This window comes from Dromaius novaehollandiae, chromosome 21 (genome assembly GCF_036370855.1).
Source record: "Dromaius novaehollandiae isolate bDroNov1 chromosome 21, bDroNov1.hap1, whole genome shotgun sequence".
NCBI classification, from domain to species: Eukaryota; Metazoa; Chordata; class Aves; order Casuariiformes; family Dromaiidae; genus Dromaius; species Dromaius novaehollandiae.
In genome coordinates, this window is record NC_088118.1 from 6,993,536 (window position 1) to 7,019,040 (window position 25,505).

The following is a 25,505-nucleotide window of genomic DNA, read 5'->3' on the forward strand; positions in this document are numbered from 1 at the left end:
CCAGAAACGCAAACACCCAAGGAACTTTCCAAACACTGATGACAGAAAAGACTGAACTAACTTTCCCGATTAGTCCTTCTGCATAGGATGCTCTCCCTAATTAATCCTGCTTGACCTTATTTTCTTCTTTAAATCCCCTCATCAAAATCCATTACAGCTGTGACACCGACAGCCACAGCGTCCCAATATTTCAAAGATTTCCCTACGGCTTCTCTCAGCAGAGACGTCTCACTACACAGGGAAGCTGCAGATGTCCAACTTAGCACACAGCCACAATATTTTTTTAAAAATTAGCTGCAGAGGAATCACAGTTAGTACATTAGGGTATGCAGTGTCTACGTTAAACCTATTAGTAACAGCAGTTATGGAGATACATGTAAAGAAACTACCTCTTCCTTTGAAGGATTTGGTTGGAAGCTTTGGTAGTTTTTCAGCAGAAATAAATGTAGAACTTCAGGAATAAGCATCAAAGTACAGTTATTGCCAAATAGCTGGCATACAAGGAAATACTCTCTGCTTGCTCTGCACGCTATTTGCCCATGAATCCCTTGGAAATGTTGATTTTCCCCCTCACACACATCACAGGCACTGGACATTTTCAGAAGTCAAGCGCATCAGCGGGAGGCTCTGCAGCGTCCAAGGGGCACACGTATAACGAGCCCTGCCACCCAGTACCTTGGCTGCAGTTGTCACCTCCTCAACACCTGGTACAACCTGAAAAGCAGCATGACCATAAGCAGGAAGCAACATCAATACGCAAGATGCTAAACCACTTATGGTAACTATGAAGACAGCATTTTCCTCCCCAAAACAGCAGGCACGCCTCACCCCGCCCACCCTGGGTGATGACATAAGCTGAAATGATAATAGACATAAACATCACCCAGGATCACCCTGGTGCATCAAAGGGGCAAGGTAGCGACAGCATGCAGAGCAAACAACACAGCGATATATAACGTGAATCAAGATCTCGCCCAACTCCCACCACTTTAAAAGAAAGGTCCACTTAAATTCAACACTGATAGCACCTGCACACATGCAAATTCCGGTGCACATCTTGACACACAAAATATCTACCTCAACGAGCAGATAAGCTCTTTCAGGCTTCTGTTTACTGGCGCTCTGATTACGGAGCTCAATCTGTTATAGCACCCACAGGCCCAGGCCTCGAGCCCCCTGTGATGTGCCTGCGTGATTTCACAGGTAGAAACAGCCGCCCTCTGAGCCGGGCAGCCACGCTAGCCTATCGCTGTGCCTGTCCCTTAGCGAGGCTTAATGGTGCAGCTTGGCGCCAACCATAGTCACAGGGCATCCAATTCAGAGTCGGAGCGTGGTCAGCAGACACAGCGGGCAAGAGAAGTATGCTCCTGCATGTCTACACACCCCTAAAATCCAGCTGCCTGCCTCGTCAGAAAAGCGCAAGCAAATCAAACTCCTCAAGCCAAAACAGATCCCTTATTCACTTCAGTATGAAGTTCACATTTACCTTCCTTTTCTTAGTACGCTCTGGGGACCTGCTGGTGTCCAAAACCTATGGCCTTCCTTTTCAGTTCTCGTCTTCTACATTCAGTCCAAAAATCTCATTAACGGTAATGCTTCTCTTCTGCAGCCCCCGATGCCTCGAAAGCTTCTTTGTGTCACTGTCTGAATAGTTCACCGTCATTTTGGAAATCTCACTTGAAAACTTCTTTTGATCTCTCTGATACACTCTAACCCCTCTCCCCTATTTCTGCAGCATGTTGCTTTATCTGAAGCTGTATTATTAATTCAGCAGCTTTCCCCCTTCCCTGTATCCTGCTCCCGAGGATGAGAAAGCACCGCGCAGGGGCAAAGCGCCTCATTCACTCCCTATCCGACACCAACGTCCTCGCTAGCCTTGCTGTCCTCAGTGGGTGATGCCCACCCCCACAGCCAACTCCCAGAGGGTGACGGGGCCTATGAAGATCCTAACCTCCGACAGCCTCGCAGCATCCACACTGCATCACCTCGGCAGTGCACCTATGGCCCGTCACAGCCACGGAGTCAGAGCTGGAAGGGGAGCAAAGGGTGCTTTAAGAGAAGACCTCAGGTAACAGTGAAGCCAGCGTTCTTTTTTATTGGGTATGCAAGGACTTTTGATGAAATCACACAGTGCTTCAATGGAGAAAACTCAGCTCTGAAATTCAGAAAAAAGCATCACCAAGAAGAGATCTACAATAACTATATATTTAAGAGAACAATCTCTTTGCAAATCTGCTATTAGGGAAAGATACTTGCTTTCAATGCTGCGACTTCACAAGGAGACACAAAACTCTGGGGACTTCATCTGCAGCAACCTCTCCGAGTCTAATTAAGGACATTCTGCTGAGAAAGCATCACCCGGTGGCTGTCAAACATTCACTTTTGTCCCTTCTCTGAGACAACAAGGATGAGAGACTATTAAAGCTGGGCAAGGGGAAAAAGTCCACTTCCCTGCTCAGGGAGTCATAAAGCCACTGCAGTATCTCAAATGAGAATCCACTTTACAATAATGGTGCATAAAACAGCTAATGTGATTTATTCCCTAGTGTAAAAGAGGCTTGCATATAGATGGGGGTTCCCTGCAGCAATAATAGCAGCAGTTATTAGCTTAATCCTTTAAGTACTGAGCTCAGTGGCCACTCTTTTTCAGTGCTAACCATATGCAAGGACAGCAAGATTGCTACAAAAGGAGGTTTTATGACTACAGGTCTTCCTCCAGCTTTTAATACAAAACTGATTTATTATGCTCAAAAGGAACATCACATGTGTCTGCAAAAGCTATATCCCACACTTAAGTTAATTACCCCAGCTTGCCTAGAAGGCAGAGCCGGTGCATTTCCTGAGATCCTTTGGCAAGGATATGCTTTCTTTGCAGCAAGGAGGCTGGGAAGTGCACTAGGCTTCTAACCTCATTGACTACTGAGTCACAACTGCTGTCTTCTCCTCTGCATTCTCATTCATCAAAAGCACATATTGTTTCAAGGAACTCTGGCTCTTGTGCATTTTGGCTGAATGTTAATAATCAGGTAATATATGACCACAATATTTATGTTTTACTGGTGAGTTAGAGATGGAAATCAAACATAAGGCTGGGACAGCAAAGACTATTTATTTCCTCAAAAGGAAATATGGCTTCAATTTATTCAGTCATATAATAAATAGAATAACTCCGCCAAACACAACCTCACTCTTCACTCAAACTGTGTCGATCTATCTACATCCTTATATCGCATCCATCGTCAAAGCAACAACGAGCTGGAAGAGACCTCTTAGATCTTCAAGGCTAGTCCTCTGCTACAGCGTTCAACACATCATATAACCCCTTCCATAAACGGACATTGCCCAAGAAGCAAAAATGATATTATTTTGAAACTATTTGCTCACAAAGTATCAGATAAGTAACTAACAGTGTAACCCTTTATACCGCAAAATACAGAAGATAATCGAGTGCTCCAGGTGAGTTCCAAGAAGAGAGATTAACGTCCTACTGGGGGACTACTGTGGATTAGGCTAGAGATCCACTCAGAGATGCAGTACCCTCTCTAAGCACATTTCTGTTTAGTCCTAATTCTTGTATAACCAGCTGTTTCTCCCAATACCCATTTGTGACTTCCCGAGTGGGCTAAGAGACAAGTTCATTAAATTTCTTGCTATGTCCAAGCTCTTATTAGTCACCTGTCTTTCCATTTGCTAAACAACTACATATTCACTCCAAAAACTGATTTCTTCCTCCCATCCTCAACTTCGCGCATTTTTGCGGGCCACTAAAATTTGTTACCATCTTCTTCTCTCCTTTCAAATATTTCATATTCTGAGGTCACCACGCTATCACCCTCCGCTACTGTGATACACCACGACTCTCAGACTTCAGCCGTGTGAGTCAGCAACCCTGTCCACTTAATTTATTTGGTTTAGAACTATAGAGGGAGAAGCATGATAAAGCAGAAAACGGGGAAAACACATTGTCAGAGTATAACATGAACAAAAAAAGGAAAGTAAAAGGCCTTTACCAATCTGTGTGCTGCACTGCTGTGTATACAGCTTTCAAGAAAGCATTAAAAGAAAACAAAAACCTACCAACAGCACTACATTGTTCAGTGTCACTTCAGTCTCCTTTTGTCATTTTTTGTCTCCTACTTGTTTTCCTGCTCAGGCAACTCTTCCCAAAGTTACCTCCTGTTATACATGGACTTTGCTCCTCTTTCTTCAAACCGACTGTGCTGCTTCATCCCTTCCCCTCCCACCCCTTTGCATGTCTTCTCTTAATTAAAAGACGACACTACTTCAAGCTCTTAAAATTCAAAGACAAGATCACCTTATTTCTGCAGACAAACAACTGTTTTGAAAGATGCAAGTTGTCTGTCTGAAATACTATAGACCACAGAGAACAATTTAGGCACCTGTATCTTAAAGTAGGTGGTGAGTTAACATACAATGCCAGTTAAGGGCTACAACACAACTTCTAATTCTGCACGTTTTACTAACATGAAAAGAAAAGGGGCAAATAGATCTGACCTCATGTTTAAGCTAAAATAAAGCTCATAATATTAAAACAGCCTCCACAATTATCTACATTTAAGTCAATTAAAGTTCAGTTTACACAGCTGAGGACAGCTGCAGGTGGCCAGAAACACACTCAAAAGTAGCTGCTAACTACAGAGCAAATTAACATAAGGAGCTCATCTAGGGATGCTGCTTGCAGGCTAGCAGTAAGGGTGTCAGAGGACAGCAAGTGACAACGCAAACAAATTGTCAATTATTCCACCAGATAGTAATATTAACAGTTACATCAATATCTCATCCTATACCTATAAGGATAATAAAACTGTTTTTTTAAACCACCTGACATGAGAGAAGCATATGCAAAATCCCCCAAAGAAAGCATCCAATTCAGCAGATAAGCTAGCCATTTTAGGACTGAGTTAGGAAAGACACCTCCTTACATTTTTCCACAAAAGACTCATGAAGAGACCTCTTTTAAAAATCAGTTGATGATTCATTAGCATTTCATCTTGTAGTTTAACCATGAAGGGGTGGGGGGGGGGGGAGTTAAACCACTGAAAAAAAGAGATAGGACAAAGCAAGAGTTCAGTATAGACTCTATTCCCACTAAAACACTAGAAGAGAAACATGGGCAGGCATTTTATAAAGATGTCCAGCCTCACACTTGTTCATCCTTTAAAAGTCTGCAAGAACCACATATGTATTAGTAATATACTAGACAGGTTGGTGTACAGACACCAAAAAGTACATCACAAATACCGACTTTCCATTTCGCTCTTGGAATTAGGAAATTCAATAGCCTAAGTCATAGGCTTTAAAAAAAAAAAAAAATCTGATCTACAGAGCACTGGAAGACCCCTTGCAAAGAGTCTGCAAAGAGCAATTAAGACATGAAAGGGTGATATGCACATGGTTTGAAATTTCCTGTAAAGGGTTATTTATCCCTTTAGAAGGACAAGTAGGCATGAAAGAGAATCAAAAATCTCATTTTTCTATTACAACTTAACTAGGTAAAGGCTCCCAATTTTTTAATGCAACAGGAGCACAGAAACAGCCATAGCAACAGCACACCAGAGGCCTATATGGCTAGAGGTCAGAAAGCTCAGACAGCCACATGCTGTAACTGTATCACAGAGCATGAACACGGGTCTATTAGACAACAGCAAACCACACAGCTGCCGCAGAGCTCAGTATCATCTCGGCAGTGGCAAAAATCACACCTTTCACTTCTGGAAGTTACTTCTGTCCGCAGGTGGGTTTTGGTCTTTCCTCGGGGCCTGCAAAGGGCTGGAGGCGAGGCCTGAGCGGCCTCCCCAGGGCTGCTCCTGCTCTGCCTTGGAAGACCCCATTCCCACCCGTGAGGCCCCAACGTGGGAATGACCATCCCCAAGCCCCCAGGGCAGCCCCTACTTGAGCCCTTCCCCCCCAAAGGGACCCCCAAACACCACCCTCAGGCCAGGCCCCAGCCAAAGGGGCCCCAAACCCCCAAGCAGGCACCACCCCCAGCCTCCCCCAGGCAGGACTAGGGGCACCCACCCGCTCCCCCTTATATACCCTCTGCACCCCACCATCGCCATCAACAGCAGCCAATCGGGGCAGGGGGTGCGACGCCCCCCTCCTCAAACGAGGCCAATGGGAGAAAGGGGCGCGAGGCACGCGGCCAATCAGGAGCCGCAGGTGCCCCCCCACACACGCCGCCACCGTTCCCCAGTGCGAATAACGACCGTGCCCCCCCTCCCCGCCCCGAGAAAGCGTGAGGCGCCATGAGCCCCCCGCGCGGGTGCCCAACGGTCACTCAGCCCCAACCACTCCAGAATGGGGGGGGGGGGGAAGGGGGCGCGGGCTGGCGGCGAGGAGGCGCGCTGCGAGGGCAGAGGCGAGGGAACGGCGCCGCAGCCGAGGGGAGGGGAGGCGACCTAACCACGGGGCAGGGGGAACGAGCGGCCCACCATAACGGGGAGCGGGGGTGAAACGCCCGCCGCGCTGGGGGCAGCAAGATGGCTCCAGCACCACCACCCCCCCGCGCCGCTGAGGTGCCGGGGTCCGGACTGTACCATCCGGGGAGGGGGGGAACAAGGGTGGGGGCAGCCCCTTCTCCCTCTGTCCGGGGCGGGTGGGGGATCCCGACTAGGGCACGGAGGGGGGGGAGAGCGGACTGTACCTCCCCGCGGGGGGGGGAAGACTGCGCCCTACTCCCCCCCCCCACTCGCGGGAGCGAACGGTTTATCCCGGCCCCAGCACTAAGGAGCCGCCAGCTCCGGGCGCCATCTTGGGTGCGACTAAAACAACAAGTCCAAAACCCCTGGCGGGTCCCCGCGGTGCCCCCGGATCGGGCTTCCCTCCCGGACCGTCCCATCGCGTTACCTGAGGGGGTCCCGTGCGGGCGCCGCGTCCCGGCCGCCGCCGCCGGCCCCGCTGCGGCCCCAAACCCCCCCACCTGTCCTCACCTCACAATGGTAGCTGCAGAGCGGGAGGGGGGGGCGGCCGCCCGGACCTCATTACCATAATCTGCCTGGCAACAGTCCGCGACGCCGCACGCTGATTGGCTAAAACGCCTCTGCCCGCGAAGATGGGGCACAAAAGTCCGCCAGAAAAGACTCGGAGGCGGCCAGGTCAGGGGGCCGGGGGAGCAAAGGGGCCCCCCAAACCACGGGGAAGGTGGGGGGGGGTCCCCTGCCCGGGTCTTCACTCCCCCCTCGGATGCCTTCCGCCAATCGGAGCGCCGCTCTCATCCTCGCTGCCCTCCGCCGGGGGCCTTCGGGCCAATCGCAGCGCGCCTCTTATCGCGGCGCTCCGCCCCCCTGCTGGGGGAGGCGGTGGGGGGGAACGAGCAGCGCCCCCTGCTGGGGGGGCGGGGGCGGCCGGCGCGGCGCCCTCTGCCGGCGGGGAGGGCCGGGGCCGGGGCCGGGGGGCGGCGGGCGGGCCCGGGGCGGGACGCGCTGATGCCCCGGGGCTCCGGCCCCGCTGGGCTGCTGCCAGCGCAGGCGAAGCAAAACACGGCTCGGTGCTCCAGGCCGGGGATTGCCCGGCTCCCGGCGGCGCTCCCTAACCCCCTCCGCGCTGCCTCGCCCTCCTTCGGGGAGCAGCGGCCGGGAATGGTGTCAGGAAGAGCAGCTCAGCTGCTTTTCATCGTGATTTTGCTTGCAAACCGTAAGCGGCAGCAACAGCCATGAGAAGTCATCAAGGGTGACCCCAGCCCGTGAGGAGATGCACCCAAAAAGGCTCCTTTTTCCCCGGAAAGGCCTGCGCCGGCTTTGCTGCAGTCTCCGCTGCTTGTGTGCGCGGTGCTTGCGTCTGAGCCCCCAACATCAGCTCAAAGATGGATAATAATTGCTAGTGTTTGGGAATTCAACTAATTTGTCATTCCAGTGCGGTTACCACTGTGCTTTGGTTGCTTTTCCTTAAAGATGTGTATTATGGGGGCACAGAAAAATACTGCTTTCCTGATTCCTTATGTGTGATTAGCATCTGCTCAGAAAGCTCCTTCACCCAGCACTTCAGGAGATATTTCGTAAATAGGACCATCCCTCCATTTAATGCCTTTTCCTTTAAGTTTACTCCAAATTGCTTTGGGAACGCCACGTGCACACATACATAAACACGGCTGCACTGAAACATGGGCAGCTTCAGACCCTGCAGCGGGCTGCTGTAGCCAATCCACCCCGTAATGGAAGAAGGGTAAATTTTGGTTAAAGATGCAGGCAAATCGCTGCTTTTAAAAAACTGGTTCTGCTCATACTCTGCCCTAGGAGAACAGCGAGAGGGTCAGATCCTGGTGCAGTTAAGCATACATCTCCAACAGGTCTGTCTTTTTAAAGCCTGTTATAACATTTTGAATTAAAAGGCACAGGTGTCTGCCAAAATCCTCTCCTGCTGTACTGACATCATCCCTCCCCTGAGTAATCAAGATAAAAATCAGAGATGCACACTGTCTAACTTGGGCCTGGCAATTTAACCTTGAATTATTATAAAAGACAGGTTTGGAAACTGAAGAGAGCAGAAATTATTAACCAGTTAGGAGAAGTTTATTATTATTATTATTATTTTGTAATACTGCTCAACTCCTCTGTGCAGTCCTCTCCTCTCACTGATGGAAGGAGGCAGGGAGGCAGCTTCTTCCCCTGTCCCCTACAAACAGTTTCACATTTGGCTGCACCACACTGAAGTGTTTGGATAGCAAATAGCACAAGGAAAAACACACAAGACCCAAACTGCTTTATTCCCAGGAGCCTCAACAGCTATTTCCATTAGTTCGAAACACAAACAAACAAAAAAGTGTACTTTCGAAAGGTTTTTATTTTCGTGTGGGATTGCCCAGACCTCCTCCCTGGTGTTTTGAAAACTTGCAACATTGTCACACTGACTTGCTATAAACACTCAAGTGTGTCCTGTTTGTATGTAAACATGTCATTTTCCAACCCTGCAGGAAAGCGGTGCAGGATCCCGGGCTGGCCTCTGCCTTCCAGGTACCTCCGTCACCCTCTGAAAGTTACCCTGCCACTATTTTCCTTTTTGTTGTTTTCTCTTTCTTTAGCCTGCAAAGACTGGTGTGGTGCAAGCGGAGAGAGGCTACAACAAGCTGCCCGGTGCAGAAAACGCATGCTGCTGCGATTCATCATCTGCAGGATCTGGAGCCTGATGTAATGCTGATTGTATTTCCCACTTCTAATGTGCCCTTTCTGATGCTCCAACATAGGCTTTGTTTTTCCAACAGCCTCCTGTTGTCAGAGAGAAAGAGAGAGCCAGGTCTTCATGTTCGGTTAGTTTTTTTTTCTAATCTTTGTAGATAGTCAGAATAAATGACATAAATAATTTCCCATTTGCCTGTCATCTGGATCCTCCTCCTCATCTCCTGGGTCTTCAGATCCCCGTCTTCATCCCTGCATCACCTGGTTCTCGTGCTGCTGTTTCAGCACTGTCTCTGCTGCTCTCGCCTGTTTTGTGCTCCCCGTGGCTGCTGCCGGGCTGGTTTCACCGGACTGCGGCACCGTCTCCCACGCAGACACGCGCGTGCCGACATCCTCCCAGCGAGCCCTGCTCTCTCCTCTCCCACTCCAGTTTCATTTACCTGTAAATATCTCTTTGACCTAACTTGGTTGCTTAAACTTCTTCATGCATTCCTTTTACCTCGTGAGACCCTGCCACAACATGTTTGCCTTTTAAGAAAAAACACACACACAAACCCCCAAACCTCCCATCACCCGGATCCGATTTCCCCAAAGCTGCTGGCTGACCCTCCATCTCCTCCCAGCTCTCCTAGAGAGCCTTTGTTCCTCTCCTGTGAGTTCCTCTTTGTTTCGGGGCTCGCTGCGGCTATTTGAGCTTTTCCTTAGTGACATTGTCTAATTCTGAGAAGACGCAGATTAAAACACGCCGGAGAACAATGCTCGAATGCTGTAAACTCCTTTGAGTTGTGTGAGCGGGCCGTGCCCGACGAGCCCCGTTGACCTCACCGGGCTACATCTGTGCATGACAAGTAGGTACTTTCATCGCGATTTCCAAATTGCACCAGATTGGGCTGTGCATTACAGAGCCCATCTTTCAGCTTCCCTTCTGCAAGTCAGGGGCTGTCTAATTTAAATAGCAATCTAGAAGATGGAAAAACTTCAGCTCTCTTGATGCTGCTGTTAGAACCTTTTAAATTATAACGCAACTGAAATGTGATTACTTTATGTCTCGCACAGAGAATACCAAGCATGGCAAAGGTGGTGATATAAGTTTACTGATTTAGAGCAAGCCAGCATAAATTTAATTAAGGGGATTACTGCATCAAAAACAGAGTTAACAAAGCTTTTTTCCTATATTGGTTCCCAGAGCTTTTTCTCTCTTCCCCAAACCAGTTTATTTTCTCTTTTTAACAAGCTATATTAATCCCCTTAGTCTGTAAAGAAAGTTTCATTAAAACACATCTACACCCACAATTTTTTTTAAACATGTACCTAATAATCACAAAACTAAAAAAAACCCTGAGAGTTGAACTTACAAAGAATGAAAACCATGCCATTAAAGCATTTTCTCACTCGTACATTCACTGCTGGCTACCCTTTTGCCTGGTCTGCACACAGACAATTATTGTTTGTTTCCCAATAATGAATTAGAAAAAAATATAGGCAACAGCTGAAGTAATAAATGAGGAAGTAATTTACATAATCCTCTGATCATCTTCACTGTGCATTTGGTAAACACTGCATCAAGTCACAGGAAAGGTGGGATTGTCAGTTCACCTTGCAAATGTGTTTGGCATACCGAGCGGTGGTTTAGGGGCTGCCCAAGAACCCCTGCATGGAAAATCCTTGGCTCCTTACATGCCAGTATCTCCCTGGCTCTGTTATAATAGCATTTATTTAGGCTGCTGCTTCTGACGGTAACTTTGAAGTCTCTTCGGGTTCAGGGGAAAGGGAAAAAGAAACCAAAGAAAATCCAGTATGTCACTGCTTTTGATGAAACCTGCCTTGCTTTGCAGGCATTTGGGGTAAGGACCATGCTTTTGTTCTTTTTTTGCACAGCTCCTGCTGCCAAGTCCTGGCAAGGCAGCAAAGCTCTGCCGTGGCACCAGTAAGAGCCCCAGCTCGCAGGCCAGGGCAGGGACATCAGTGAAGCAGGGTTTGTGTTTCAGGACTTCTCATTTATTGGAGCAGTGCCCAGGAATCTGCAGTGGACAGATGTAGCTCAGCTCCAAATCCAGATCAACCACCTCCCACCTCCCCCAATCTGGGATTACTCTTTATTTAGTACATGCTTATCTATTCCCTGGGAAGCACATTGCACCATGAAGTAATTAGCCCTGCAACACTTGAAAGTATCTGGAACTTTGTTGGCTGATGGTTTGCTCGAGTCTGGTGTTGCAGCTCTTCATTTCTGATTCTGCAGAAACGCTGTCACTGGTAGGAGATATTTGTGCATCAACTGCAAAGTAAACACAATGGCTATTTTTGTTTCTCTCCACTAAGCAGACTAGGATGACTCAGAACCCTAATAACGATGCTTTTTTATATTCCTGAGCTTGTTAGAAAGTTTTAATTAACAGAAATAGACATGTTAAATATTTTCTATTAAAATTAGTACTGTATCTAGACATTACAATGAAATATTTGGATTAAAGGATCACTGTTTCCCCATCTCCAAACAGGAAAAAGGACCTGTTAATACATTTCCTTTGGTAGTTCCTGTAGGGAAAAAAATGACAGTGAGATCATGTAGCATCAGTCTCACCCAACCTCTTTTGGGAAAGAGTGGATCTTCAGAGATGTTTACTAAATGTATCTGTAAGTAGAAAAGAAGCTAGTTTGAAAAAGCCTTCTCAGTGATAGCTTCTGTTGGATATTTAAACAGCAGACATTATCTTTCTAGCAATCACTTCCAATGGACTACTTTAGCCCATGTGCTAACTACAGCCTCTGTGTGGCCTTTTTGGAGACCAGCAAAGTGCAATTCTCCCCACCTGGAAAAGTCTCCTCTATTGTTTTTTAACATGAATCAAGATAAAAAGATAATTCTGTAGAGTGGTAGCATTTTCTCCTCTCCCAAATGGTGAAAAGTCAAAAAACCACCAAATTCTTCTCAGGGATGTAGGAGCTGGGGGGGTAGGGTCATCCCAGCTAGTCTGTCCTCTGATCACAGGCACCAGGTCCTATAACCTGAGCAGATGTTCCCTGAAAAGCCACCAAGACTTTTACTCTCACAGCCTTGACTGGGAGACTCTGGAAAGTCACCGTCTGAGGATTAGCAAGCCAAAATTTACTTGAGGCTTGTTCCTGCTTATTTGTTCTTGTGCCAACATTTTTCTGGAGCTTAAATAGAGGGTTTTTTTCCTCTCTTTCCCCAGTGTTTATTCTGCTGATGTATTTATAGGCAGCAGTCATATCCTCCTGGACTTTGTTTTGTTAGAGGAAGCAACCTACATTCATCTAGCTTTCTCTTGTACAATATGCTCTCCAGTCTCCAGCTTGTCTTACTGGCCCCTCAACTGGAGTAGGGCAACAGGGCATCAGAAAAGAAGCTTTCATTCTATATGACACACTTTTTTAATGACTTTACAAAGCTCTGTTAGTTTCTGAGGAAGGGGAAAAACAGAAATCTGCCTTGGAAGCCTGTAGCACTCTTCCCAAGGGAGATGTCTCCCAGGTGCTGAAAACCCTGGATAGGAGGGATGGGGATTGCCACCAAGCTGGTGCCCAGCCACCCTGCTCCTCACTGTGGCTGCAACAAAGCAGTTGCCCAAATATAGGTCCCTGGCAGGGCAATATTCAGTAGCAGCACTGCCTCTCCCACCTGCACAAGGGGATTTATCAGCACACACACCAGGGCACAGCCAGGGCTGGGTGCTCCCTAAGGGATGAGGAGCCAGAGAAGATAAGTGGGCCAGCCTGAGCCCCAACCCACACTACCTGAGCAAGGTGAGCACCCCAAGGCGGTGTCTAGGTCCAGCCAAGAGTCCAGGTCATCAGGCAAGGTCATGGTGAGATGCAGCTCTGCAGTCAGGCTCCTGATGAACAGGTCCTACAGCCAGGCACAGAGGTAACTAGACTAATAATCCTACACAGAAGGTCATACAGAGATGAACAGCCCAGGGCTGAGCTTAAATGGGACTCCAGGGGCCATGGGTGGGGTTGGGTGGGTGGAGACCCCAGGTGAGACTGGTCAGAGCCATTAAGGCCACCCTATTAATGCAGGCAGGTCCCCCAGTGCTGTAGTGTGTTGTTGTTTTGGTGCTGTGGGTAAGTTTCTCTGTGTATTGCAGTTCTCTTTTAGGTAATGTATTTTGGGGGGAGCTTTTTAGGTTCTATCATAGTATTGCTGCTATCATCCAAATGTTGCAAAATCACAGGTACAGCTCAGAAAAGCAGCCTAGGCTTTTGGAGACAATGACATGCTTTTTCTTTATGGATGCTCTTTTTAGGGGTTTAAGCCACTACTTACAGGGTCTGCAAGTTTTTTCCTCATTTTTCTGGTTGTAAGGGTTTAGAAAGCTGGTCCTCAGGAAAGGAAGAGAATGAAACTTCCCCTCTTCACATAACATCAAAAGCTTGCAGTAAGAGTAAAAAACATTAACTATTGTGTGGTGTAATGTTCCCAGTGTCTTTGGCGCTTGAGACTGCGGTGTCCTGCGTGATTAACTGACCCTGCGGCGAGCGCTGGGCGAGCAGGCACCTGCAGCAGCGTGGGGCTGCATTGATTTAGGTGTCACTTTGGATTAGGCTCAAAACGCTTTTGCCGAGCAGTTCTTTGCAGTTGGCGATGTCCTTTGAGAGGATAGTTGTCTTGGTAGAAGAGCTATGTTTATTTGGGTGACTGATTAGTTTAAAGGAAGGGATGTTTTGAAGCTAAACTGAGTTTGAAAGGTAAGTGAATTCCACCCACGGTACAGACAGATATATGAATGCCTTTGAAAACAAGTGTCTTAAAAGAACAGTAGGTATCCAATGGAGTAAGTGTATAACAAGTGCCAAGGTTTGTCAGTGAGTTCAGTGCTGCCTTATCTCTAAAGCTGACAAAAAGAAAATGGGATCATTTGAGACAGCCATTAAGATTGAAGCTGCCGCCTCTGCCCTGGTGTAGATGGCTGCGGATGAAAAACTCCTCCTGCCAGCCAGCCAGGGAAAACAGGGAATTTAACTGCGTGGAGGAAAAGCAGAGAGCTGCCTGGAGCCAGGAATGCTGGCAGATCCTGGATCATGCTTTAGACAAACGATGTTGGATAAAGGATTTGGATATTATACTCTCTTAAGAAATAATGTGTGACTCTGCTTCCCCAGTATCCTTAGTGCAGTGAGCAGAATATAAGCAGGATGGTTATTTTTACCTAGTCTCTTTTTTTTTTCCTCCTTTTTTTTTTTTTTCCTGTTAGTTTTATTACAGGAAATGTACTTCTCATTGCCGAAGCTCATGTGATATCATTCAGGTGCGTCCAAATGTGATGTAAGCCAAGCATGCCCAGCGATCCGGCCAGCCCTGTGCTGCATCCAAAATGAGGGTGTTTTCTTCCAAGAAGCAGATTTACACGGGAAGGAAAGCACTCATGCTTTCAAACACAGCTACGACAGAACTCGCATTTCTCAATAACTATGGAATTGTTCAACTGTTGCCTTGAACTTCTGTAACCTCCGTCTGCCTAGAGTGGAGAGAGCTGGGATTTGCTAGCCTGAGCAGGAGGCTGCGGTTCAATGAAGTACTTGCTGCAGCTCCAGCTGAGAGTCCTTGCGTCTCCGGCAGCATATTAGGTTCTCTCTGCCTTAATATTGCAGGGATCCTTCTGGAAACTTGTATCAGAAGTTTTACTCTGAGTGGAGCTGATGTTTTTGCAGTGCTGTAAAATCCATTTTTTGGGAAGACTGCCTTTAAAGCTGATAAACTACAGTGGGAGCACAGGTAGAGCTGTGGGTTTTATCAAAGGATTCCAGTGTTTGACCCTTGGTCTTCAAAATGCTCTAAAAAGTCTTTGCTCAGTGAATTTGCACTGAATATCAGAATGCCACAGTAATAGCAAAGGCATCTTTCTTAAAGCAAATTTGGAGTCCTTTTGATCAAGGCTCCCCAGCTGCAGACCCATCCAATCAGTAGCCAGTTTTAACACTGAAGTGTCTCCCCCTGCCATGGTAAGATGGTGTTGGAAGCTTTTTTTAGGTGCAGAGTTATTTAGGAAGGTAAAGGAGGGGAACATGCTTAAGATGATTAGGTCAACTCTCAGGCTAGTTTGATAAGGCTGAATTCATCTCCCCAGCGAGTTCTGCTTCATCCAAGGATATCCTGTTAAGTTGAATGAGCCACTTCACGTCCTTGCAATCCTCCTAAAGTGCCAAAGGTTGTAATGAAACTCCTCCTTCTGTATGAGTCTATGTGATGAACTGCAGAGCCTGACTCCTCCTCTTCACCCTCAGCTCACCAGTTCCCTGCACAACTCCAGGCAAACTCCTTGTGATGTCTGGTTTTGTTTCCCTTCTTCCCACCCTGGTACCTCAAAACACCTCACCCTACCTTAAAACTGTAGAAACTCCTAGGCCAAAAGCTGTTTGGATGTGGAGCTAAACCTAGGGCTCTTGCTTTTCCAGCCTGTTGTGTAGGTGCAGGTGACCGCAAATGGTCACCTTAGCGGAAGGAGGAGATGAAACTTCTCTCAGACGTAGCTGAAGATGGTCTTGTGCGCTCTGAAGTCCCTCCTGCTGGCTCAGCTGCTTGATGTGGTCGCTAGCCCTGAACTCGCTGAGAGCAGGGACTCTGTGGTTTTTGTTCTTCTTTTGGGCTTTTTCCCCACGTACTTTTGCTAGGTGGTCAGTGACCTGAGGAGCAGAGCATGCTGCGGGTGGCTTCGAGAGCTAGTTCCACCGACCCGGATCAGAAGGTGCCGGCGCAGCGGGGGCACTTTCTCCTCCCGCGCTGCGTTGAGTCGGGACTTCTTGCACCAGCTTGGGCTCTGCAGAAACTGTAATAACGGGCAAACCGTTGTGCTTAGTGCTGACCTGCGCTGCAGCTCGTCTTGTGACTCGAGCATGTTGGATGAACATAAATCTTACTCCGCTGTACTTAACCTTCTGTCCTTAATGACTCAAAAGGAGAAAGCGGTGGATGCCATAAGCCAACTCCAGACCTAGGTAAGCAGTGATATTACTGATTTCACAGGAGTAGCATTTTGGGAACTTCCAATAAATGTGTAAAGAAATGGTTTTAATTCAGGCTTTTTGGAGCACGGTCTTGATACTTTGGCCTTTCCTAGGGCAAAACTCCTGTTCAAGTTAATACAGTGGAAGTGGAAAGCCAGTAAAACTAATGAAATTACTCTGTGCTGGTTGTGTATTGAAATCAATGTAGTAACATTTTGACAGATTGTGAACTCTTCATTTGCTTCCTGTGAAGGAATTATTTAAACCTCATTTATTTTTCAGAGTCAGGTTGGGTTTGCTTTTCACTTGTTTTCAAAGCTAAATAAAAAACAATGCCAAATTGGAAATTGCAAAATATGAGTTACATCACCAACTTTGCTTTTAGTATTTTGACTCATTCATTTTCTGTTGAATACTGTTGAAGCTAGCAAAAATATTTACACAATACTATTTCATTTAAATAGAGCAAATGCAACATAGTCTTAATCATGCTTTCGGTGTGTTTTTACTAAAAGACAGTACAGTATTCCTTTGACATTTACTGGCTTTGCTATTCTTTCATCAAATTTTGTTCAACAGCTGACATCTCGGTTGATAAGATGAATACAAAATAAAAACGAATGGAAGAGCCCTCTGCTGTACAGAGTGTAGGGTTCCTTGATGACGATGTACTCAATAGTGAATCATGCAATTGTTGAAAAGCTATTGGCAAGCATTGGAGACAAAGGAGAAAAAAAGACTTTCCATGCATGTTGTTTTTCCCTTCCTCACTTTAATGAAACATTTTTACAATGGAGGAAGCTTGAAAGAAGAGAAACTCATGTAGCCATAAACTCATTTTATTCTTGTTTTTCATTGTAGTTTTTCTTTAATATTTGGGTTCTTTTTTCATTATTTCCTGCCTGAAGCCAGATGCTGTTTTCATTCACAATGCAGTAATAGTCCTTTGTTGGTGATATCACGCAGTATTATACCACGATCCTTACTGTGACTTCTCAAATTTAACGTGCTGAAATACATTCTTTGTTGGTGGTTTGGAGGCTTTCTAGACCTGGGGGTTGATTCAAGTCTCTCGGTAGCAATAAAGAGAACAGAGCCTGGAGAGCTTTTATGATATGCAATTAGCAGAAAAATGTGGAAACAAAAGGAAGGCAGGAAAACAAGTCTGAGTGTTCGATATAGTCTGTCTCTTCTCATGTAGACAGGGGTCTGCTCCTGTTTCACACCACCACATACACCTTTTCGGCCCAGCTCTCACTTTGTACCTGCTCTGTAAAGCAAGCAGTGCATGCTGATATCCAGACACAGATCTGTAGTTCTTCATTTGATAGTAGTGCTAGATGCTTGTAGGTGTGGACTAGGAACTTGGCTGTTCCCTCTTAAATAATGTGATCTGTGGGTTTCCTACCATGATGACACAATCCCATGCTTTGGTGTAAGGTTCATTAAAACTGGTGTAAGTGTTTGTGTCAGTATCCGTGGGCACAGAAATGAATTCTTTTGGAGAGTTACACAAAGGTATCTCTTCCAGCGGAGAGAACAAATGCAAGGAATCCAGGTGAGCTACTTGGGGCCTGATCCTGCAAGGAGTGCAGCACTCTAAATCTTAAATGCAGGGTAGAGCACTCTGCCTATCTGATCTGTGTTGAGGTTGTAGGGGTGTGTCTGAGTGCACACAGGTACATGCATGTATTTAAGCATACATTGATCTAAGTGCGTAATGATATGGGTTTATTTTTTTCCTCAAAAGTAAACTGGTAATTACAAAAAAGAATGAGTGGAAGATATTCCTTTTGAAATTAGCAAGTATAGCGGCTTAAAATCTTTGTTAGATGCTTTCTTGGAGAGCTTTTAGTCTTTTTCAATCAATAACGAAGCTGGCAAACAGATCTGTCATTCAGCCATAGCTTCCTGATTTTAAGAAAAACTGGAAAAATAGTATAGAAAAGTTCTCATTAGACTTTTTAACAGAGAAGGGGATTGTTGTAATACCTGATAGAATATTGATATATTTAAATGTGCTGATACCTGAGAGTTTGTAAAATAAAGATGTGGTCAAACTGCCCTTGCTTTATTCTGCTGAGATTGCACCAGGTTGCATGTGGAGGAAAAACTTAGCCAAAAGCAGTTTTGGGGGGAATTATTAAAATGCAGAAAAATGGAGATGTCTGGCTGATCAGAGGAGTCTGTATTCATGTAGCAAACCTTATGTTACTCATACTGCAATGCTTTCTGAAGTATATTTTTGTGTCATCATTTTCCATTTTGGATTTAGCTGTTAAGTCCCAAAAGGGAATTAAGTACCAGCCATTTGCATTTTAAAGGGAAAACTCGAGCCTTGGTGCAGTGCTCTGCTTTAGGCTGCTTTTATGGGATTTAGCCAGGGAGCTGCGTCTTGGTAGAGGCCTTAGGGAGTCAACCAAATGACCGAGACAAGCCAGGAAAACCCAGGCTCAGAAGAAGCCTTGTAACTGGCTTTATAAAATGCAGGATATGCTGGTAGCTGTGTGACACGATGCTGCGAATTGGTGTTTTTGTGAAGCGGAGTGTCTTTCTTGCTGGAGGGGGAGGGAAAAGGACCTTCAGCCTTTAAACTAGGATGGCTAGATCATAGGACCGTGCTCTCCTCCGGTGCGTGAGGGAAAGCCATAGCAAGAAGCAGTGAGATAGACATTTAATTCAGCCCTCTTTGAGACGGGAGCAACGGCAATAGGAAAGCTGCAGGAGAAGGGACATGGGCTTCGTTGGAACGAAGATCTCTTGAGGGCTGACTCATCTTCTGTGAAACTGTGATTCAGTAAGGCCAGGCGGGCTGTTCTCCCCCTCGGGCCATCGGTTTGCCAGTGGAAGCTGTAGGCGGCCCACTCCTTCCCTCGGAGACACCGGGATTCATCTCGTAGTCAAATGTCGTCATTGTTCCTTCTAGCTGTGTCTTGCTGTATGTCTTTATTCAACTAAAGCAAACTTCAAACACATATTTCCTTATTTCTTATTGCCAAGAGAATCTATTTTCTGACTTTTGTTTCTGCCTTAGGAGTCTGAAGGCTGATGAAGTACAGTGGCTTCTTATTTTCTGGTAGTCCTCCAAAGAATTACGCCTTTTAAAGGTTATAAAAGCTCCAGTGCAGAATATGAAGCCACTCTTTAAAATTAGTTTATAAATAACAGTGCTGGAGTACTGTCTGTATTTGTGGCATTCAAAAAATATATCCAACCCCAACTGTGGAGTGAGGTCTGCTAATATGAATTCTTGTACCTGGGAATTCCCAAATCCCGCCAATTCCCTGTTAACTTGCAGTTGAAGACTAGACTGCTAATTAGCACAAGACCCTTGATTCCTTCCCAAAATGTGGTCTGGTGACTGGAACTGGAAGCCAAAGCTTCAAGGTGAGTTCTTCACTGTGTTACCTTGCGCACAACTCCCTCGTGTCCAGGGCTGTCATTTCAAGAAACTGAAATATTTCTGTGCTGACACAGGAAGAACGAATGGGTAGTTGGAAGCTGTGAGGCTTCTAATAATGGTTATAACAGGAAACGTATGCTGATATTTGTTTAAACAGAACGATACCAACCGCAGGCATCTGTGCTGATATCCAACGCAAGTGGATGAGGAGGGCTTTTGTGGAGTTACTTTGCTTTTAAGTGCAGCAGAAAAATAAGCAAACAAAAGTATCATGCAGCTGACACAAAAGAACAGTTCCTGATAACAAATAAAAGCTTTGCAGTCTCAGACATGAGATGTCTGCTAGACTTTTTAAAATTCCTTATTATCTGTCCCTGTGTCATACATTACTACTCAACACACCCTGTTGCTTGCAAACTGAGTAACCGCACAAACAAGCGATGGGGGAAAAATAAGAGGCAAATTCAGAGTGCCATAAAACAGCTTGTTAGCACAGGTTAGTCTGTGCTGCCTGATGTAACAGGCACTGAATCAGATGTGATTGGAGGGAGGGGTGGAATTTTTTTGCTGTTGAATTGCCCTTATCTTCAAAGCTGCTGCAAATGATTCTACATTTATTCAGCAGGACAAGTCCTGCGGTTTTTATATTCTGTGGGGTTCATTGCAGTGTCGTTTGTTAAGATGATTTAGTTTTTAATCCACCAATGAATACGGAATGAAAAATTTGGTCGTGAATCAGATCTCTTCCTTTGCTTGCCAGTAATACAAGCCATTTTTATTTTCAATTTCAGGTTTCCTTTACTGTACAGGGCAAAAATAAAGTGGGAAGAAATTAAAACTGTTCCTCTAAAGCAACTCTCTGGCATCAGTGCTTGATCCTTCTGTTATGTGTGATATCATTAAACAGTCTTCTGTAATATTTACCACTCTTGTGGGACAAATTCAGATATAATATAAAGAGGTAATAATACTGTCTTCCCAGGAGTTGCAGCTAATTATAACATACTTGAATTTGGATCTTTCATCTGAAGGACCTCTACCAAATGAGCAACCTTTCACGCCAGTGAAATGAGACAGCCCGAGTAAAACTGGCAAGCAAACGCGGGGAGAAGAAAGAAACGTCATCCAAGGACAACAGGCCTCCCAGCTCTGTGATGAGCCCATATCTGTGCAAAATATGCTCAGTCGTTCTTTTCTTTAAGCTTTGTACGATCTCTCTACAACAGACTGCGTAATACTCATTAAGTAAAAATCATTTCTTTGGCCTTTACGTGAACAGCTGATCCCACTGTTTTCAGAGGCTAAATGACATTTCCATCACCTGAGGCGGACTGGGAGGAGAAGGGTCACAAGAAACCTTCATCCCATTGGAGGAAGGTGTGATGATCCAAAAGGGTGAGAGTTAACTAATCATTTTCTGCAATGCCACCCCTCCTTTCATCCTCCCCCAGTGTCATTTCTTGACTATGCCATGTTTCTAGAGCCCCTGAGTTTTGAGTTCCAGGTGTTGGGTCAAGTGTTTGTTATAGTCCTTGGAAAATGCATCAGGCCTTATCCTGCCTGGAGATCCTGCAAGTGCCCAAAGTCATGGATCTGTCTGGAGAAGTGTAACACCAAGTTTGTATATGTTGAAAACTGGTGGTTAGCTAAAAAGGTGGCTGGGATCTCTGCTTTTGGGATCCTAACTCTCTGAGCATGAGTTCATCACTCAATTGAAATAGAGGGGCGAGATGATTTTCTTCCCTGGATAGGGAATCCTACAGATGTGCAGGTCTGTTTCAGGCAGGAAGACTTGCATGTTTCAGCTGCTGCTTTTGTCTTGGGCAATCTTCCTCTTCAAGCTAGTGAATCATCCAGTTAAATTTCCCATGATCGTTGGTTTTTCCTCAATCTAGAAAAGGAGAAGAAATCGTAGGCTTGACGTCCTTTCTGGATGTTAGGAGGCACGTGCAGAGTACTGGAGGAGCAGCAGCGTCCTGTATCAGCCAAGCTCTTGTACTAGGCTTAAGCACCCTTGATAGATGCACTTCTCATTTTCAAATGCATTGTTAACTTTTGTGTGGTGATATGTTTCAGCTGGCAAAGTAGCAGGTCTAAATCCAAAAGAAGGGATGACTTTAGAGTTTGCCTTTATGAGAGTGGTTGGGAGGGTTATATCCTTAATCTGCTCTATGGGGCAGGCCAGCATCTTGCTGTGAGCAATTAACACAAACTACTGCTTAAATTTTCCAAAAAGAAAATCTTAAAATGCCCTCATGAAGTTACTATGTGAAAGCCAAAATCATGGCACTGCTTTAGGCACAGAACAGCAGCAGGAAAATGGCCTTCAGGAGTTAAGGTTTCTTTGACATAGGGCAGGGTAGACTTTTCCTGCCTTCCCTGTCAGGCCCTTTAAATACACCTTTGAGCAGAAACAGAAAGGCTTGTTACTATCCACAAATACGGTCATCCACTACCACCTACTATATTGCTTCCTTTTCACGTGTTCCTGTGCTGGTTTTCCTCATGTCTGCAATTATTGCATTTATCCTTGTTTTTGAGGTACAGCTGCACTTGCAATACATCTGTTCCAAAACTGCAAGAAGAACCTCAGACTTCCACGATCAGATTTTGCTGCCAAGTGCAGAAGTCCAGTTCCAAAGTAAGTTAGCAATTTTCTGCTGCTATTTTGCCAAAGGCAATTATATAGCTGGATGCTGGATCAAGTTTGAGTTGACTAATAAAGGTTTTTGCATTGCTTTATGCCTCCTGAACAGCCTCGTTAACAGCCGGAAGCCTTGTCCTAAGCACAATATGGCTCTTGATGAGTTGTGGCAACTAACAGTATTTCATTCTGGCAGGTAGGTTGGTATTTTTTTCTGGAAGCATTGTTTAATATGAATTTACTGAATTGTGCCTGAATACCAAGTCCAAGAGTTTTGCTTTGCCCTCGGATTCGACCAAACCACGTGTTGTAGTCATTTTCTTAGGTCAGTTTGCATTCTGCCTCCCAAAACCGAGGCGGGTTCAGCTCTACCTCTGCAGCCTCTAAGTTGCATGTGTGTCTCAGAGCTAGTCCAAGTGACATGATCCACCATTTAAATCTTCAATCAAGCTTTTAAGAGCTGTATAACATCACTGTTCATAGGCCAGTTCAATTTTGTCCTTTCATTTGCGGAGTTTAAGAGAATGGTGAGAATATTCAAGGACTTTCTTGCTGTGAACTTATCCTGCAAGCACTGGCTGGACCTCAGCAAATGTTTGCTGAAGCTGCTGCTCTCACTGACTGTACTGGTACCAGACACATCCTATTCACTGACTTCTGCCCCTTTTTATCAAGAGCTTAATGTTGCCCTTTTGGGTGGATTTTTGCAATCATAAATATGCTCTTTCTGTTTAACAGTTGCAGTCTTGCCAGTGATAATGGGTAGAAAGGTTCATTTGAAACATTACTTAAAGAATAAAAGCCCTGGAGGATTTTTCTCTCCAGTCTGGCCAAAGCTGAGGGTGAGAATCTCAGTGCTTTAGCATGGACATGTTGGGGAAAAAGCGCTAGAGACCCTAAACCAAGCCTATAAAATAGGGCTCTGGGAAGAAAATGAAAGCTGCCACATGCATAGCAGGGTAAACAACAGGAAAGGTGTTTTAGGGAATGCTGCAGCCTTGCAGCAATTCAACGTGGTACTGTTGTCACAGGCAACAGATATATTCCGGATTCGAGCTGCTAGCTATCTACAGAGAAAATGGAGCCATGACCACTGCACGCGTCAGTGTACCTGTCGTAGCTTAATCCGCTGCTACTGCGCTGACTGCTTGTCATTTGCAAGTGGCCACCACCAAAGCCTTTCAGTATCCCCGCTGGTTTCAGTGATTCCAGCTGCTAGATTCACACTTGCATTTTGCTGTGTAAACATGCTGTTAGGCAGCTCTGGGCGACCATCTGCATTACGATGGAGGTGGCTCTCAGAACAGCTATCTGTCAGCAGAGCCAGAAGATGCTCCACGAAGCTACTGGCTCAGGTCTGGACTGTTTCTTTGCTTCACAGTAGGGGAACTCATCCCAGACCTATAGAAGTCTCCGGATGTTTGCAGCTACTGGACTAAAAGAGCAAAGAGACTCTAGACGAGGTGAAGTATGGTTAGTTATATGCACTCCTGCAGAACCTTTCACCCGAGGATCTTAATGGATTTTACTGACATTAATGAAACATTCCTATGCCTTACTGAGTAGACAATAAACACGGTTTCCCCATTACTACCAAGCAAGATGAGACATCCCTAGAGTGACTTTCATGGGCTTGCATAGCTTGATGCAAACTGCTTCTGCAGGAGTTGACATACCGTTGGTGGGCTTTAGAAGTTAATTTTCAGCCAACAGTGCAGGCTGACACGGCTATCTTGCACTCCTGTTCCATGCAAATTGTATAATAGCTGATGGATTATGGCGGCAGCAAATCTACTTTTTGTGTAGTTTCTCCTTTCACTATCCTATGCTCTATGGTGCTGGTGCTACATAGCAATTTAGAGGTCTGTACCCTCTCTGTCTTGCATTTTTCTTTTCTCCCCATGGCCGCATGACTTCGGTTGCAGCTGGAGCTCTTGGTGACCACCAAGGAAAGAATAAGACATGCTGGTTTAAAACTTTTTTTTCTGGGGAGGATGCGGGGATGTCAGATCTCTATAGGAAGGGCAATCTCATTCTTAATGAGTTCAAATTTTAATTTATCTTTTTGTTTTTAGGTAGTAAACTGACAGCACTAATGGTCTTGGTTTTGAACTAGAATATGCTGTGTTCTAGTCCCACGCCAGGACTTGAGCTCTTAGCCCTCGCTGCTCCTGCAGCGTAGCACTAGGAGAAGGCTATGCTACTGGAGGTGAGAACTGAAGCCAAGGTCATGCCTTGTGCTTATCTGTGAGACTTCCATAAACTTCACCAAACTGAAACTGCTTTTCAGAAAAAAATGAGGATAACCGTGCTGCTCTAATCAAGCCCATCTCAGTAAAAATATTCCAAAGCGGATCAAGGATCTGTTTGGTATGTCTGTCTGCGTGCGTGCTGCTCTCTGTGTTAACAGCCACTCCTAGCATAAAGTATTATAGGTGATCTAATATACCGGGCATGGGGCAGAGGACTGGGTGTATCCTAGTTTTACGCAGCTCTGACCTCTGGCAGTAGTGCCACGTGTGGCCATGGCAGCTCAGCCTCTCATGAAGGCCCTCATATTTCATGTGCTTCTGTACTTGAGATGTTTGTGACTTGATTTCAAGAGGTATGTGGTAACTTGCAGCTAATTACTTCAGTTTCTGCTGTGCCTCAAACTCAGGTCTTTGCATACCCAGAATTTTAACAAGCCCTTAAAAACTGACGCTGTTCTCTTTTTTTTTAATTTTTTTTCCCTATAGCCTTTTTGCAATGTGCAAAATGCATTGCCTCCCGGAGGAGCTGTGAACGTTAATTGATACTCACAAAGCACTATGTAAATATTAAGTATTAAAAGTGTATTAACTTATATAGTACTTTAAAATACCTTCAAATGAAAAGCTCTGTCCAAGGATTTATAAACAGCTTGTACTTTTTGGCCTGAAGAGAGAGAAATCTTTTTTTTTTAAAGGCAGAAGCTTAACTCAGAATATGCTCGGCTGTTTACTTGTATATTCATATTGCTCAATAAAATATTTACATTAAAATGTATTTTCAAAAAAAACTCGCTGAATCAATTTTCCGACTGAATTTGGCCAAGTTGAAAAGAAAATTACATATGCCAGAGGACTGCAGTAAAAGAGATTTAAAGGCTTTCAAACCCTATAAAAAGAGACTATAGTAAGTGACTAGTGAACCAGTCAGCAGTTTTAATTAAAACTGGGCTGCTTATTGATCTATGGTACAGATTTACCCTCGTCTCCAACACTTTAGGAATATTCCCTTCAACTGTTTTGGAAAATAGCACTTGTGAGGGACACTAAAGAATATGTAAGTTAGAGTGTAAATGCTTTATAACTCTGACATTTTGTACAAAGACCTT

At 45.4% G+C, this 25,505-nt stretch overlaps 1 protein-coding gene and 1 long non-coding RNA gene across 11 annotated transcripts in view; one reads left to right on the forward strand and one right to left on the reverse strand.

Annotated features, from left to right (window-relative positions):
• The window catches only part of PRDM10 (PR/SET domain 10), a 48,049-nt gene extending 40,998 nt beyond the window's left edge, over positions 1 to 7,051 (reverse strand). For 3 of the 8 annotated variants that reach the window (XM_064524319.1, XM_064524320.1, XM_026097245.2), the window contains exon 1: positions 6,951 to 7,051. The gene's annotated coding sequence lies outside the window, so the exon portion shown is untranslated. Of the gene's footprint in view, positions 1 to 5,723; positions 5,863 to 6,452; positions 6,544 to 6,867 lie in introns of those variants that run through there. The other 5 variants (XM_064524317.1, XM_064524321.1, XM_026097246.2 and 2 more) reach the window with 5 other exon arrangements.
• Positions 7,028 to 25,174, forward strand: LOC112981546 (uncharacterized). 3 transcript variants are annotated; one of them, XR_003258743.2, is made up of 8 exons: positions 7,028 to 7,115; positions 9,038 to 9,979; positions 15,768 to 16,091; positions 19,135 to 19,487; positions 20,295 to 20,898; positions 22,051 to 22,144; positions 22,229 to 22,343; positions 24,223 to 25,174. It is a non-coding gene; the product is annotated as an uncharacterized LOC112981546 (long non-coding RNA). The 3 variants fall into 3 exon arrangements; XR_003258741.2 differs by having other exon boundaries at positions 22,260 to 22,343; XR_010392513.1 differs by having other exon boundaries at positions 22,260 to 22,343; positions 24,227 to 25,174.
• Positions 25,175 to 25,505: the final 331 nt, after the last annotated feature.